General features: G+C 41.0%; 1 long non-coding RNA gene across 1 annotated transcript in view; it reads left to right on the top strand.

The window, feature by feature from the left end:
* Positions 1–217: 217 nt before the first annotated feature.
* Positions 218–17,102, top strand: part of LOC142532069 (uncharacterized) — a 32,293-nt gene continuing 15,408 nt past the window's right edge. The window contains exons 1-2 of the long non-coding RNA XR_012816472.1: positions 218–327; positions 434–520. This is a non-coding gene — a long non-coding RNA (uncharacterized LOC142532069). The remainder of the gene's footprint in view (positions 328–433; positions 521–17,102) is intronic.

The raw sequence follows: 17,102 nt of genomic DNA, 5'->3' as shown, positions 1-17,102 counted from the left end.
ATATTTTGTTTTTATGTCAAATTACTTTATTGAATAAAACACTCATATGTTGACTGTTATTGATTTATGAAGGATTGTAAGATTGTTTAATTCAAACAAGGAAAGGAAAGGGAAAAAACAAGATATATGGGAAGTAGTAAAGGTATGCAAGTGTACTTGTCATTAATTAACGTTTATTTCAATTTGTGTATCAATCACTAACAATTTTTTTTAACATAGGATCCTCGACAACCAGATTCGAAACAATTTGGTTTTTATGTTATGAGATTTATGAGAGAAATGATTGAAAAAAATGCTACCAGTGAGAAGAACTCACTATGTTCAATTGTAATATTCGACATGTTCTCAATATTCACAAATAATTGTGTATTTCTCATTTTTCAATGTCTTTATTGATTGTTTTTTACTAATATTATCACTGTTTTTGTCACAGTTCATGAAAACTGAGTACTCTAAGGAAAAAACTGATGAAGTGCGATCCGAGTGGGCGGAATGCATACAAGATTATATTTACGAATAGGTATGCAAAGTATTGATGAAGTGCTTAGTGTTACAACGACCCAAATCAATCATTTTTCTACTTTCTTCAGTAAAATAATGCCCCTGAGCACATATTCAGGTCATGATAGTAAATAGTCTAAATCATTTGAACATTATGCTCATGATCTTGAACTATATATTTGGTAACAATTCCAGGTAGGTTGACGAAATAGAGCTTGACGAAACAGAGCTTGTGAATATTAGTTTCACATTAGTTCTAGCTTCCTAGAACATAAATGTTATTGGTTTGTGAATTGATGTAATGTAAAGCCCGAGATTTTAGCTTAATACTTTTTAGTTATCATGTATTATGAATAAGGGAATGGAAGAACAGACATGGAGAAGCGACGTGCAATTTGAGTTTAGTTGCAAAGTATAGTGTTGGAGAAGAAAGACCAGTGCACCCACGCCATAAAAGTGACCGCACCTGCGGTGTTGGTACGGTAGAGTCACCGCACCCGCGGTAAAAAATGCACCGCCCCCGCGGTTGTGTCTTCTGAATTGTTGGATGTGATACAGTACGCTTAGCGCACCCGCGGTGCAAAGCGAGCGCACCCGCGGTGCAAAGCGAGCGCACCCGCGGTGAAACGTGCAGAACATGCAACGAGCCATGTTTTCTTGCCATGCATTGGGAGGTATATATATTGTATTACTCAGCATTTTTACGAGGAAGAATCGAAGAAATCCTCAGAAATATCTTAAAACTTCACCTTGGTTTCAATTGATGATTTACGAGAAATCCGTCCGTCTGATTTGTAATCTGATTTCAGTACTGAGTTCCTAGCGACGAAAGCTACAACAGGACGTCAGTTTTAATGAATTCGGATATCATTTGAGATTATGATATTGGGGGAATTGTGATTTGACTGATATTATGTGTTCTGGGTATACTGATCAGTATTATGATATTGGGGGAATTGTGATTGCTGACTCTTGTGATCAGCTCCTTTCTATGATGTTTAAAAATTATTACTTTTGGCAAACTTGGTTGTAGTGTTTTTTATTTCAAATGTTTTAGATGAGCAGGTTATTTTATGGAATTTGAAAGTTTATTACTCGTTTAAGAAAATTTTATTTTTCCGCAAATTTTAAAACAGTTTAAAAGTAAGTTACATTACAGTTGGTATCAAAGCGGTGTTCTTGTAAAGGGTTATGCCTACTGCCAGTTGCGAGAAGCTCACGAAGTCACACCTCAAGTGTAAGTTTTAAGGTTTTAAATTATTTCATGTAGTAAGCATCAAGTCATGATTTCATCATGTGCATATTCAAATTCAGACTACATGCATCCTATGATATGGATATTATGTTCATGCATGTTGGGTTTACGTGTTGGGTAAATGATAGTATGCCTCCCAGACGTAGGATTGTGCGAGGATCAGGTGATGAGGATAGAGAGCCTCAGGATGGGGAGAGGGCCACTCCTCCTCGTCCACCCCCAGATATGCAGCCTCAGATGCTTGCAGGGATGACTCAGTTCTTCACAGTTTGTGGGGAACCAGGCTGCAGTGGTTACAGGGGCGAGGCCCAGACCAGAGGCTGTGTATGAGAGGTTCAGGAGGATGGACCAAAAGGAGATTTCGGGGACCACTGACCCGATGATAGCCGAGGGATGGATTAAGTCCATCGAGATAATTTTTGCATTTATGGAGCTGCAAGGTGCAGATAGGGTAAAGTGTGCCACATTTCTACTGACAGGGGACGCCAGACTGTGGTGGGAGAGCGCGTCCGTATCAGTGAATTTGCAGACCCTTTCTTGGGATGGCTTTAAGGAGGTCTTTTACTCCAAGTACTTCACTGAGAAAGTACTGTAACGTACCGTACTTTTGAACTACTTGAAATTTGCGAAAAAATAAAAATTTTCTTAGATACCAAATGGAGTTTCAATTTTCGTTCATAAATCAATTGTTCATCCAAACATATTTGCATTAAAATAGGTCGCCAATAAAATTTGCTAAAGAAGAATATTTGTTTAAACAATGTAATCAAAACGTGAAATCAGAGTAATTTGAACATTTCATAAGAACTTAAAATATGGCGGTCCTCGGGTTTAGCCTCCCGCTCAGTCCAAGCCAGCTCACTGGTCCCCACCTCACGTCTCCTCAAACTCATCCTCATCTGCATCGATCAAGTCTAGTTAGTCTAAAGACTCAACATGTATAAACTGGAAGTAAAGAGTACTACGCAATAAGATCACATGCAGCTTTAAAATAGAACGTACATACTGGAACTTGAACTTGAATAAATAAGATTGAGCATACGTACTTACATACATAGACGTGTCATCAACATAAAACTTTTCTTAAACATGCTTACATCGTACATACTTGAACATACATAAACTTCATCATTTTGCGTAGAGGCATGTTTCAAAGAAAGTGACTCATACATAAATACGTCTGATCAGACTAAACCACACTACTGGGACGACAGGGAAGATCCATTGCCACATACATGAGATCCCCGTTCATAATTTAACGGGTGCATTGGTCCTTGCTCATACTTTACCGCTTTCCAATCCTGATCTAAACCCGTTCATAATTTAACTGGGTGGATTGTTCCCTGGTCATACTTTACCGCTTTCCAATCTCATATATAATTTGGTCACAAGACATTTAGCATACCTCAAAAACTTAAAAGTATTTTCTTTGCACGTCGAAAATACTTACTTGACGTTGAGGGATTCGTTGGATCTCTCTTGGGGCCACTGCTGCACATACTAACGTGAATTTCATCACTTAACTTGCATAACTTAGACGAAGGTGTTCGTGCTCACCACCGAATCAAATAAATAGCTTATGACATTCTAGATTACTCGGGACTTGACCTCGTTTAATTATCATACTAAACCATGACATAAACCCTAAAACAATCACTAAAACTTTTTCCAAAAAATGGAGTACACGGACCCCGTGCACCCCTTCGGGTCCGGGTAGGTACTGTATCTTCACTCTACTGAAATAACTCAGGCACGGACCCCGTGTAAGGGTCCGTCTACAAGTGTGTGTAGGCTCTGGAAAATGACACTTCGAAGGGAACAAAGGCACGGACCCCGTGCCAGCGTCCGTGTACCTGCGGGAGGAATAAACTAACGAAAATTTCTGTGCTTGTGACTTAATATCCCTAACTCGAATCATCCCGACCATGAATCGACACCTCGAGACCCATCCTAGGATACTATAACAATGACTCAAGCCTATAAAATTTCCCCAAAAACAACCACGCGCCACAAGTAACACAATAAACCCGTGAACACGACTTTTGAAAACAAAACGATTATTACGACTACTCTTTATTCCAAATGCCTAACGACACGAACCGAAACATCAACAACCATCCCAACATCATTAACAATATACCTATGCGCAGCAGCGATCACCTGTCAATGCCCAACGAAGCTTGCAACAATAAAACTTCAAGAACACGTCAATAGCATATATTATCAGAAAAGCAGTCCCACAAAAACGATCATTACTCACTCATTTCTTATTCAAATATTTAAAATTTGCTGTCAAATCGAATATATCAAAAAGTTCTACGTTTTGTACGTTGAACGTTTTCCAGAAAAGCGACTGAAAAATCGCAGTAATTCAAAAGACACCAAATTAAGAGTTTTAGATCTAAAAACGTTTCAAAAATCGATCCAACAATTTTTTGCTCAAACTTTGCACCTCACACATGGATTTTTACGCATAATAAACAACACAACGCATAATATGACGAGATCGACGTAGGAAAAATAGAATATACATGCCTTTAAATCTTTAACGTTACCGATCGACGACACCGAAACGGGAAGAATGCGAGAGACGATCCGGAACAAACTTGGCACGATTTTCTTGCAACGAAAGTGACGAAAATTACTGGTAAAACTCAGAGGGAGGGGCGTCTGCTCTAGAGACAAGAACCCTAGGTTTACTTTTTGCTCTCAAAATAAAAATCTGAATTGCAATATGTGTGTGTGTGTGTTGTGTATGTTAAAACATGTATGTGTGTGTGTGTGAGTTTAGTTAAATTAGAGGATTAAAATATTGCTTAAATGATAATTAGCATGCTAGTTAAAAATACTAATAATCACTTAATATGCTAATTAAAATACTAGCTCCTCACAAAATACTAGCATCTTAAAAATTGAAATAACATACACAATAGGTACACCTTTTAAAATTCTGAAATTTTAGAAATACCTAATAATCAAACTAGGCTTTTAAAATGCTACAACCAAATAAATCGTTTAAAATGCCCTATTCCTAACTTAAAATAAAATACCGCGTTTTAAAATTGTCAAAATCGTCGACGGTCTCTTTTCCTCGATCCCGCATCGAATAATCGCCTAAAACATGAAACTCGAGAAAAAATTTTATCGTGCATCACAAAAACATAAATAATTTAAAATAATGCAATTTAAATAGGTCAAGCATTGCTATAAATCATTTTAAGCTTAAATAAATAATTTAACTATTAAATAAATGCATGGGTTATACCTGTACTGATTTTGGGCTCTACAATTCCTCCCCCACTTATATAAATTTCGTCCTCAAAATAAAATCTTACCAAACAACTCCGGGTAGCGGCTTCTCATATCTGCCTCTGTCTCCAAAGTGGCTCTTCCACTGCTTGATTCAGCCACCAGACTTTGACCAACTTGGTCATCTTGTTCCGAAGTCTCCGCTCCTGTCTGTCTAGGATTTGGACTGGTCTTTCCTCATATGACAGATCGGGAGTAAGGTGCAACGGCTCGTAACTCAAAATGTGTGAAGGATTTGCTAGGTACTTCCTCAGCATCGAGACGTGGAACACATTGTGTACCCCGGCCAGATTCGGCGGGAGGGCAACACGATAAGCTAGTGTCCCAACTCTGTCAAGAATCTAGAATGCTCCAATAAACCTCGGACTAAGTTTGCCTCTCTTCTCAAATATCATAACGCCCTTCATGGGTGCTATCTTTACGAAAACTTGATCACCTACGGCAAACTCTAGATCTCTCTTTCTCTTGTCAGCATAACTCTTTTGACGACTCTGGGCGGTCGTCATCCTGTCTCGGATCTTGACCACCACATCTGTAGTCTTCTGCACAATCTCTGGACCAAGTTCTGCTCTTTCACCGACTTCATCCCAGTGAATCGATGATCTTCACTTTCTTCCGTACAATGCCTCGTAGGGAGCCATACCTATGGATGATTGAAAACTGTTGTTGTAGGTAAACTCCAATAGAGGTAGCTTAGATTCCCAAGTCCCATGGAAATCGATCATACAGGCTCGCAATAGATCCTCCAAAATCTGAATCACTCGCTCAGACTGGCCATCTATCTGAGGGTGGAAAGTTGTATTGAATAGCAACATCGTCCCCATGGTTGCATGCAAACTCTTCCAAAAGGACGATGTAAACCTCGGTTCCCTGTCGGACACAATAGAAACTAGGATTCCGTGAAATCGGACTATCTCTTTGATATAGAGCTCTGCAAACTACGTCATGGAGAAAGTCATCTTTATTGGCAAGAAGTGTGCCGACTTAGTTAGTTGGTCCACTATAACCCAAATAGCATTTGATCCCCTGACTGTCCTCGGCAATCCAACAACAAAGTCCATGGTGATATTTTCCCATTTTCACTCGGGGATAGGGAGTGGATTGAGCATTCCTGCTGACCTCTGATGCTCTGTCTTCACCTGCTGACAAGTGAGACATTCAGACACAAATCGACGGATGTCTTGCTTCATACCTGGTCCCCAATAATAAATATGTAAATCCTTGTACATCTTGGTACCTCCTGGGTAGATAGAATATGGAGATGCATGTGCCTCTGTCAGAATATCCTCTCTGATCGAATCAACACTAGGCACCCACATTCTACCTCTGTATCTCACAATACCATCAGACACTGAGTAGAGTACACTTTCCTTGGTCTCATCCTTTAGTCTCCATTTTTGTAACTGCTCATCTAAAGGCTGACCTGCATGGATTTGGTCTAGCAAGGAAGACTAGACTGTCAGATTAGACAGTTTAGGAGCCCTGCCCTTATGATAAACCTCTAACCCGAATCTCCGAATCTCTCATTGAAGAGATCTCTGCACTGCCAACTGTGCTACAACTGCAACTTTATGGCTCAAGACATCTGCTACAACATTAGCTTTCCCCGGATGGGAGCTAATTTCACAATCGTAGTCTTTCCCTAACTCTAACCACCGTCTCTGTCTCATATTCAACTCTTTCTGCGTGAAGAAATACTTGAGACTCTTGTGATCAGTGAATATCTGGCATTTCTCGCCGTACAAATAATGTATATATCTTCAACGCAAAGACGACAGCGGCTAACTCAAGATCATGAGTCGGGTAGTTCTTCTCATGCACCTTCAACTGCCTGGAAGCATAAGCTATCACCCGACCATGCTGCATCAAAATTGCGCCTAAACTGAGCTTAGAGGCATCAGTGTATAGCACAAAATTGCCTTGACCTGTTGGCATGGCTAACACTGGTGCTGAAATAAGAGCTTGCTTCAAAGTATCAAAGCACTTCTGACATTCATCACCCCACACGAATTTAACATTCTTCTTTGTCAGTGAAGTGAGTGGCACTGCTATCGAAGAAAACCCTTGAATAAATTTCTTGTAGTAGCCTGCTAGACCTAGGAATCTGCGAATCTCTGACGCATTCTTCGGCTCAACCCAATTCTTAACTGCTGCCACCTTAGCTAGATCAACCTCAATGCCACTGTTAGATATTATATGACCCAAAAACGCTACCTTCTCCAACCAAAATTCACACTTACAGAATTTCGCAAACAACTTGCGACTCTGCAAAACCGGCAAAACTGTACTCAGATGCTGAACATGATCCTCGTGACTCTTCGAGTAAATGAGAATATCATCAATGAATATTATGACGAATTGATCTAGGTAGGGCTGAAATACTCGATTCATGAGTTCCATGAAAATCGCTGGAGCATTCGTCAGTCCAAAGAGCATCACTAAGAACTCGTAATGCCCATATCTGGTTCAGAAGGCTGTCTTATGAACATCTGCATCTTTCACCTTCATCTGGTGGATATCCCGATCGAATATCTATCTTAGAGAACACTGTAGCTCCCTGTAACTGATTGAACAAGTCTTTGATCCTTGGAAGTGGGTATTTATTCTTGATCGTTACCTTGTTCAGTTCTCGGTAATCGATACACAGCCTCATGCTCCCGTCTTTCTTCTTCACAAAGAGCACTGGCGCGCCCCATGATGAGAAACTAGGGCGGATGAATTCATTGTCTAGGAGCTCCTGAATCTGCTGCTTGAGCTCTAACATCTCAGCTGGAGCTAGACAGTACGGTGCCTTAGAGATTGGCACGGTGCCTAGCACAAGGTCAATTGAAAACTCCACCTCTCTATCTGGTGGATGGCCTGTGACGTCCTCTGGAAATACGTCAGGAAAATCTCTTACCACTGGTACATCAGCTATTGATGGAGTGGGTACGTCAGGTCTAGACACAATTCTGGCCAAGAAAGCCTGACAACCCTTATGCATAAGTCTCCGCGCCTGCATACAAGAGATCATGCGAGGGAAACTCCTCCATCTAGCTGGCTCAAAGAGGAACTACTCCATACTCAAAGGTCTTACTAACACTGACCTTTTTTGGAAATCAATAAGAACTATGTTCTTCGTCAGCCAGTCCATTCCCAAAATGATATCAAACTCTAGCATCGGCAACACGATCAGATCGGCGTATACTTGGTGGCCCTGTATTTCGAGATCGATGTCTCTTACCACACTAGTAGCTGACAATTCTTCCCCTGATGGGACTGTCACTGAATAGCTCACGTCGAGTCCAATAGACTTGACGTCTAGGTGACTAGCGAACGTCTCCGAAATAAAAAAGTGAGTGGCTCTGAGTCTATTAGTGCCTTCATGGATACTCTCTTTATTTAAATGTTTCCTGAGAGACGTTAGCACGCACAAACATATATCCCAAAATTCTACCCTTAACCTCAAGCATAGAAGAAATTTATATCCCATGTCACCCAAAAATATTACTAGCACACAAATAAACCCCAAATAGAATACAACACATGAATGGCAATTAATACGGTGATTAATTAAATAAGTTTACCGGTCAATAGGGTCGTGTCTGGGTTCGTCTCCTGAGCATGAATGGCGAACACTCTTCCCTGGGTTGGCTACCTCCACTGTGGGCACTCCTTTAACATGTGATCGCTGGCTCCACATTTAAAGCACTTGCCTTATCCATATAAACACTGTCCCGGATGTTGGCGGTGGCATTTCGGGCACACTGGTACTCAACCAGCCACTGAGGAGCCTTCGGCTGAGGAACAGGATTCTTGCCTTTCAGCGGTCCTTGAAATGGCTTTTTCCCTGGCTGCCCCTGGAATGGCCTCTTGAACTAAGGTCGTTGTTTTTGCTGCTGCTGTGGTGCCTGATAGGTGTTGAGTATTTTCACTACCGCAAGTATACGGTGTCAAGTTTTAGTCTTGGTTAGAGTACAGATATCGATCCCACGAAGAGTAAATATTTAAAACTGTATATTAATTACCACAATTGACATAGCTCAACTTTATTTAAACGAATCAAATAGTTGGTTTAAAATCAATTCAAATTAAATAACAATTCCTGTAATTCTAGCACGCAGCAGAAAATTCACTGAGGAAATAAATCTAGAGATATGATTTCGTCGAGTCTCTCCTATGCTAAATTAACATTGACTAACATTTAATTAAATTGCACCATGTTTATTAACCAAGAACTCACAATATTTTCTATTCCCTCTGTCGAGTGTTAAATAGAAATGTACTACCTATTACTGATTTTAATATGTCTATTCAAAATCACGTAACACGTAATAAAAGTAAACAAGGTTCTTTTATGGATTCGTCAGAGTTATACGTCTTTTGCACGTTATAAATATCTAACGATGTGATTTATTCTATCCTAATTTCAATCCCCTCTGTCGAGTGTTAGATTTCAATTATGTAATCAATCGAATTATAACCAGTAATTCAAAAGCATTAAAAACAAGAAATCACAAATAAACACGATGAAATAATTCAATGAAAATTCAAATCGTCGTTCACATAGGTTCAACCACGACTACATCAATCTCTAGAAAATAAAATTAGTTCATGCTCGAATTTAAATCACCACAAAACCTGTTTGTAATCATTAAAAACGTAAAAGTAAGAAACCGAATTAAGAAGGTGTTGGCGAGAGATGAAAGTGCTTCTCCGTGTCCGGATTCACCGTCTTCTATCTCCATTCTTCGCGTCCCGTGATCCGTGCGCTCTCACTTTTTCTCCTTTCTCTCGAGTGGTGTGACGGCTGTGCTAAAAATATTTCGAATCCCCTAAAAAGAACACGCCGAAGCCTATTTATTTCTGAACTTTGCGCCGCGCGCATATGCGCGACACAGACTCGCGCATATGCGCGGGTGCTTCTGGTGCCGGTGTTCTTTTGCGCGCACTTTTATAGTGATACACAGGTTCATTTTCTCTCAGATTTCGGTCGGTACTAGTGTATATGCTCAAAAGTTGGTAGTTGACGTAGGAATTTAGAATTGATACGAATGGGGGCTTTTGTGTGCCTTGGCACACTCCATCCGATTTTCATTAAGCTCAAACATGGGGCACTAGGGCATAATATGATGTTATGGGTTGGCTTGAAAGGCTCAAACGTTCCAAAAATCGCCTAAATCATCCCTAAGTCGCACAATACCCGTATCTCTCCTCGAAGAGTGCCAAACCAAGTTCTAGACTACTTTCAATTTACCAATCAACAGACACAGAATGATCATGCTTTCGGGTATTCAAACAGAAAGAATTTCCACATCTCATTCTCATTTAGGCTCAAAGGGCTAACAATTGGCAAATTATTCAAGGAAAAACAGGCCCAACATAAATCAAAGACTGCCTGAATCATTTTTGTGTTAGTGAACATGTAACTCAACAACAAGTACTCGAAATGCAGGTTTTGGAGTCCATTCATTCATTTCAACTCACAAAACACATGAACACTCTCTCGACATCGGGTGTATCAACAATCATAGCAATCGTGAATTAATGTATAAACGGTTAAGTAAGGATGACATGCATTCAGATTCGTAATCAAGGAACAACATGAATTTCGGGTCAACTCTCATCATTGTTTGGTTATTACCTTAATTTCACAATTCTAAAAAAAACAATTAACGACTACGACAATAAAAATAAAGACTGAATTAAATATTTTTTTTTTAAATTAAATAAACATAAAAAAATAACATCAAAGAAACAAATCAACTCAGATCAAATAATCAAATCACCCCCCCAAACTTAAAATATGCATTGTCCTCAATGTATAAACAAGAAAGAAATGAGACACGCATACCTCACACGACGAGCGTCAGTGCTCGCCGTCAACATCATCGACATCCTTATCCATGTGCTGGGGTGGGGCTTGTGGAAGAGGTCCTGGATACTGTGGTGGCCAGGCAGGTGGCTGGGGAAACATAGGATCCTCTGGACCTATAGGCGGGAACCGCATAGCAAGAACGGATGTGAAGTCCATCATGTATCCCATGAAATGGTCCGTGCGGTGCTGAAGCGAATCCAGCACCTGGCACTGCTCAACTAGTAACCTCCTCTGCTCGCCCATCTCTGTCTCAAGTCTGTGAAGTCGGTCTCCCCTGCGCTGTCGGGCTCCCTCACGTGGTGGTGGTGGTGGAAGCTATGCCTGTGGCAGGTCCTCGTCATCTGGATCATCGGGGGGCCTATAGGAAGCAATGATGGGAGCATTCGGCTTAAGCACTGGCTCATCAGGCGACCAGGAGACGCCGGCCTGTCTGCATAGTTCGGTAACAATGTGAGGGCATGGAAGGGCGACCGTGGCTAATCATGTGCCGGCTCTCATGATCGATCCATATATTATTCTTCCCAAGTTAACAGATTTGCCCATCAAAATAGCAAAGACAAGCGCAACTTTGTCTTTGGTTACATCATGGTAATGCGAGGATGGGAGAATCCGAGCCAACACGAACGATGTCCACGCACTTGCATTAGGGTTCATCTCGGATTTCTTCAGCGAGATTGGACCACTCGAGCTCATTTTCCATACGGCGCCTGCCTGACACACGGTCTGAATGACCTCTGAATAATCAACCCCATCTTCTAAGAATTCACTACACTCGTCTTCTTCGAGGCTTGGCATCTGATAGATCATATTTATCGTCTGAGAATCAAATGATACCAATTTACCTCGCACCAGTACTTTTGACTCGTCATGCCGTATCCGTAGATTGGCATAGAACTCTCGCACAACAGAAATCACAGCATCTAGAGGAGGTTGAGAAAATTCAACCCATTGTCTTCTTTCCAGTTCACGCTTAATAATACCACGTATTGTTGATAAATTAAATCCCCTATCTGGGATGATAGACCGAGTCATCGAGCTCTCATACACCTGTTGGGCCTCCTCATTCCGGAATCGGTGAGAATCGAAGCTTGAAGAGGAAGAGGCACCCTTTTTTGACCTCTTTTTCGGCGCCATATCAACTCAATAATCCAATATCACAATCAACACCGACTAAATTTAACAATTGAATAGCCAAAAGGAAAATCTGGTAATCACACCCCAATATAGGTAACGATTATAATTTCACCAAACCACTTAATCCGGTTAGCAATACGATATATGCCCCAATCACAAACTGATTTAGAACAAAAGGAAGTACCCACGTCACAATAACAGAAGTTCCTCTAAAAATCGAACACCAATTCTCAACTATTCTCAAGATTTGAGAAAATTTCGGAATAAAGCCTTTAACTTCACGAGAGAGTTACCAGAAATCGGAGTGTTGGTGGAAAATTTGCTGTTGTGAAGGCGGTGGTCGGCTTTCGGTAGTGGGAGGCGGCGGTGTGGGTTTCTGAGGAAGAGCGGCGACGGCGTGGAGTGTTGAAGGAGGGAGGTGTTGTGATGTGTGAGGGAGAGTGGGTTTCTGAATTCTGAAGTCGCGATCCCCCTTTTTTTTTCCTTAAACTGAGTCGCGCGCATATGCGCGTCTGCTACTGGCCGGCATGCTAGAATGTGGCGCATATGCGCGCAAGTATTGGCGCATATGCGCCGACCTCTCTGTAAGTTTCGCGCATGTGCGCGGTAATATGTTGCGCATGTGCGCGGAGCACACTGTCTAAGCAATTCTCGAAATTTTTTTTTATTTTTATTTTTAATGAATAAATAATCTGCAAAAAAATAAAACGATTCAAATTAATACTTGAATAGAGATGATTAAAATTAATAAACTAAAGAATTGAAATAAAATAATAAAGGCAAAACGAATGCAAAAATAAATAAATATGAGTTGCCTCCCACACAGCGCTTGGTTTAACGTCATCAGCCTGACTTTCTCCTATCTACTTTGGTTCTCCAAGTGGGATGTTGTCCATGTGTCGCACTTCATTTCCAAAGTAATGCTTGACCCTTTGACCATTGGCTTTAAATGTCTACCCATTGGTGCACTTTAACTCAATTGCACCATGTGGATACACTGTTTCTACTGTGAACGGTCCAGACCATCGTGATTTTAACTTACCAGGAAACAACCTCAGTTGAGAATTGAATAATAACACCTGTTGCCCTGGTTTGAAATCTCGTCGAAGAATCTGCTTGTCGTGCCATCTCTTGGTCCTTTCTTTGTATATCTTTGCATTTTCGTATGCATCATTCCTGAATTCCTCCATCTCATTCAGCTGCAGCAGTCGTTGCTCGCTAGATGCTCCCATATCAAAATTTAGCTTTTTGACAGCTCAAAATGCTTTGTGCTCCAGTTCCAAAGGTAGATGGCAAGCTTTCCCAAAAACCAACCTATAAGGAGACATCCCGATAGGTGTCTTGTATGCAGTCCTGTACGCCCATAACGCGTCATCTAGCTTGATCGCCCAATCCTTCCGGTTTGTCTTCACTATCTTTTCTAATATTTGCTTGATCTCCCGGTTGGATACCTCTGCTTTCCCATTAGCTTGCGGGTGGTATGCCAGTGTCACCCTGTGCTTCACGTCATATTTGGCCAATAGTGAGTTAAAAATTTTGTTGCAGAAATGCGTACCTTCATCACTGATAATGGCTCTAGGCGTTCCGAATCTTGTGAAGATGTTCCTGTGGACAAACTTAACAACAACTCGAGCATCATTATTAATGGTTGCGATTGCTTCCACCCATTTTGACACATAATCAACAGCAAGTAAAATATAAGATTGACAAAAAGATGATGGGAATGGACCCATAAAATCAATACCCCAGACATCAAAAAGTTCCACCTCCAAAATATTTGTTAGTGGCAATTCATGTCGCCTAGAAATATTGCCAACTCTTTGGCATTTATCACATGACTTGACTAAAGTATAACTGTCTTTAAATAAATTAGGCCAATAGAAACCTGACTATAGTACCTTAGCTGCTGTTCTAGATGCTCCAAAGTGTCCATCGTAGGGTGAGGAATGACACTGCTCTAGAATCGTACCCGCTTCTTCCTCTGCTACACATCGTCTGATTATCTGATCAGCGCATCTCTTGAACAAGAAAGGATCGTCCCACAGATAAAACTTGGCATCATGAAGAAATTTCTTCTTCTGATGATACGTTAAATCTGAAGGTAATTCTCCTGCAGCAAGGAAATTAGCTATATCTGCAAACCACGGATGTGTAACACTTACCTTGAAAAGTTGTTAATCTGGGAACGACTCGTTGATAGCTCCACCTTCAGTTCTTTCTTCCAGCTCTAGTCGTGACAGGTGATCAGCCACCTGGTTCTCACAACCTTTCATGTCTTTGACTTCAAAGTCAAATTCTTGAAGTAGGAGTATCCATCGTATCAACCTGGGCTTGGCATCCTTTTTGGCAAACAACTAGCGAAGAGCTGCATGGTCAGTGAAAACAGTTACCTTGGTGCCAATGAGATATGTTCTGAATTTGTCGAATGCAAACACCACTGCTAGCATCTCTTTCTCAATAGTGGTGTAATTCTGTTGGGCTGCATCGAGTGTACGACTTGCATAGTAGATGGCTTTAAACATCTTGTCTCGCCTTTGTCCCAATGCTGCTCCCACAGCATAGTTGCTAGCATCGCACATGAGCTCAAAGGGCTCCTTCCAATCAGGCACTATCATGATGGGTGCAGAGATCAGTGCTGCCTTGATCCTGTTAAACGCCTGCAAACAATCATCGTCAAAAATAAATGTAGAATCTTTCTCTAATAAATTACATAAAGGTCTAGTAATTTTAGAGAAATCTTTAATATAACGACGATAGAACCCGGCATGTCCCAAGAAGCTTCTAATTCCTTTCACATTTTTCGGCGGGGAGAGTTTTTCAATTGTCACAACTTTAGCTCTGTCCACTTCTATCCCTCTAGCTGAAATTTTATGCCCAAGCACAATACCTTCTGAGACCATGAAGTGGCATTTCTCCCAATTCAGCACTAGATTCTTTGCTTGACATCTCTGCAAAACAAGCGTTAGATTCTGCAAACAATGATCAAAAGATGAACCAAACACAGAGATATCATCCATAAAAACTTCCATTATTTCCTCGACCATGTCAGAAAATATGGCCATCATACACCGCTGAAAAGTAGCAAGTGCATTGCAGAGACCAAATGGCATTCTCCTGAAGGCAAATGTACCGTAGGGGCAAGTGAAGGTAGTCTTCTCTTGATCCTCCGGTGCAATGACACTCTGATTGTAACCTGAATAACCATCTAGAAAGCAATAATAATGTTAACCACCTACTCTATCAAGCATCTGGTCAATAAAGGTAAGAGGGAAGTGATCTTTCCTAGTCGCATCATTCAATTTCCTGTAGTCTATACACACTCGCCAACCAGTCACTGGACGAGTTGAAATCAATTCGTTATTCTCATTTTTAACTACAGTTATACCTCCCTTTTTAGGCACTACTTGTACTGGTGAAACCCAAGAACTGTCAGATATAGCATAAATAACACCAGCATTTAACAATTTTAATACCTCAGCCCTCACAACTTCTTTCATGGCTGGATTAAGCCTCCTCTGATGATCAACATAAGGGGTATAGGACTCCTGCATCAATATTTTATGCATACAAACAGTAGGGCTAATCCCCTTTCTGTCAGCAATTGTCCATCCCAACGCAGATTTAAATTCTCTCAACACCCTCAACAACCTATCTTTCTCATCATTAGTAAGAGCAAAAGATATAATTACCGGATGTGACGACCCTCGTCTAGGAATGCATAGCACAAGTGACTCGGTAAATCCTTCAATACAGGGGATGCTTTTGGTACCTCTTTACTTGCATCCTCAAGTAACTCTTCAAGTTGGGCATTATTCTTTTCTTTAGGTAGCGTATTGAGAGCAAGTAACTCCTCTCGCACATCCCAGTCATCTTCATCCAGTGTAGAAGCTGATTCCAACAAGCATCTCTCCAAAGAGTCCTTTGTCATCCTACCTGCACCAACATGAGATACACATGAATCAATTATATCAATGCTATTACAAGTACTTACCTCATTTGGTCCCATGATGGTGTTATAGATGTTGAACACGACTTCATCTCCACCTACTCTCAATGTGAGCTCGCCCTTGTGCACATCAATCAAGGCTTTTCTAGTAGCTAGGAATGGCCGTCCAAAGATAAGTGGCGTCTCCTGGTCTTCTTCCATATCTAAGATGACAAAATCAGCAGGAAATATGAATTTATCTACCTTTACCAGCACATCCTCTACTATCCCTCGTGGATAGGTAAGTGATCTGTCCGCCAGCTGCAAAGTAATAGTGCTAGGTTTCACCTCGCCAAGTTCCAATGTCCTGTAAATAGAAAAAGGCATTAAATTTATACTAGCACCCAAATCACATAAAGCTCTATTTACTCTAGAGCCACCAATAACACAAGGAATAGTAAAACTCCCTAGATCTTTGAGTTTCTGTGGTAATTTCCTTTGAAGTATTGCACTGCACTCTTCGGTCAGCTTTACGGTCTCAAACTCTTGAAGTTTCCTCTTTTTGGACATCACATCCTTGATGAACTTAGCATAATTGGGCATTTGCTCCAATGCATCAGCAAATGGGATGTTGATGTGTATTTTCTTGAAAATTTCCAGGAACTTCGCAAACTGATCATCTAGTCCTTTCTTCTCGAACCTCTGTGGGTATGGAAGATTCACCTTTGGTAAGGGTCGCTGCTCAATCACTTTCTTAGGTTCCTCCACTTTCTGTTCCCCAACACTTGCACTCTTTTCCTCATCTTCCTCAACTGTAATCTCTACACTCTCTTCAGTAGGCTCTGGGATCCCAATTTCCTTGCCACTCCTCAGTGTGACAGCTTTGCACTGTTCCCTAGGATTCACCTCGGTATTGCTGGGAAACTGTCCTCGATTCTGATCTTTTAAGGCATTGGCTAGTTGCCCAATCTGTGTTTCCAAGGACTTCATCGTGGCACCCATATTGCCCATGTGTGTCTCCATATTATCAAGACGAGACTCAATTCTCGCCATCCTCTTCCCAGACTCAGTCACAAATGTACCAACCAGATCTTCAAAAGATGGCTTTCCTTCCCCTTTTT

Source organism: Primulina tabacum, chromosome 17, assembly GCF_025594145.1.
Source record: "Primulina tabacum isolate GXHZ01 chromosome 17, ASM2559414v2, whole genome shotgun sequence".
Classification (NCBI taxonomy): Eukaryota; Viridiplantae; Streptophyta; class Magnoliopsida; order Lamiales; family Gesneriaceae; genus Primulina; species Primulina tabacum.
Note: the sequence above shows the minus strand (reverse complement) of the source record. Positions and strands in the feature narration are given on the sequence as shown.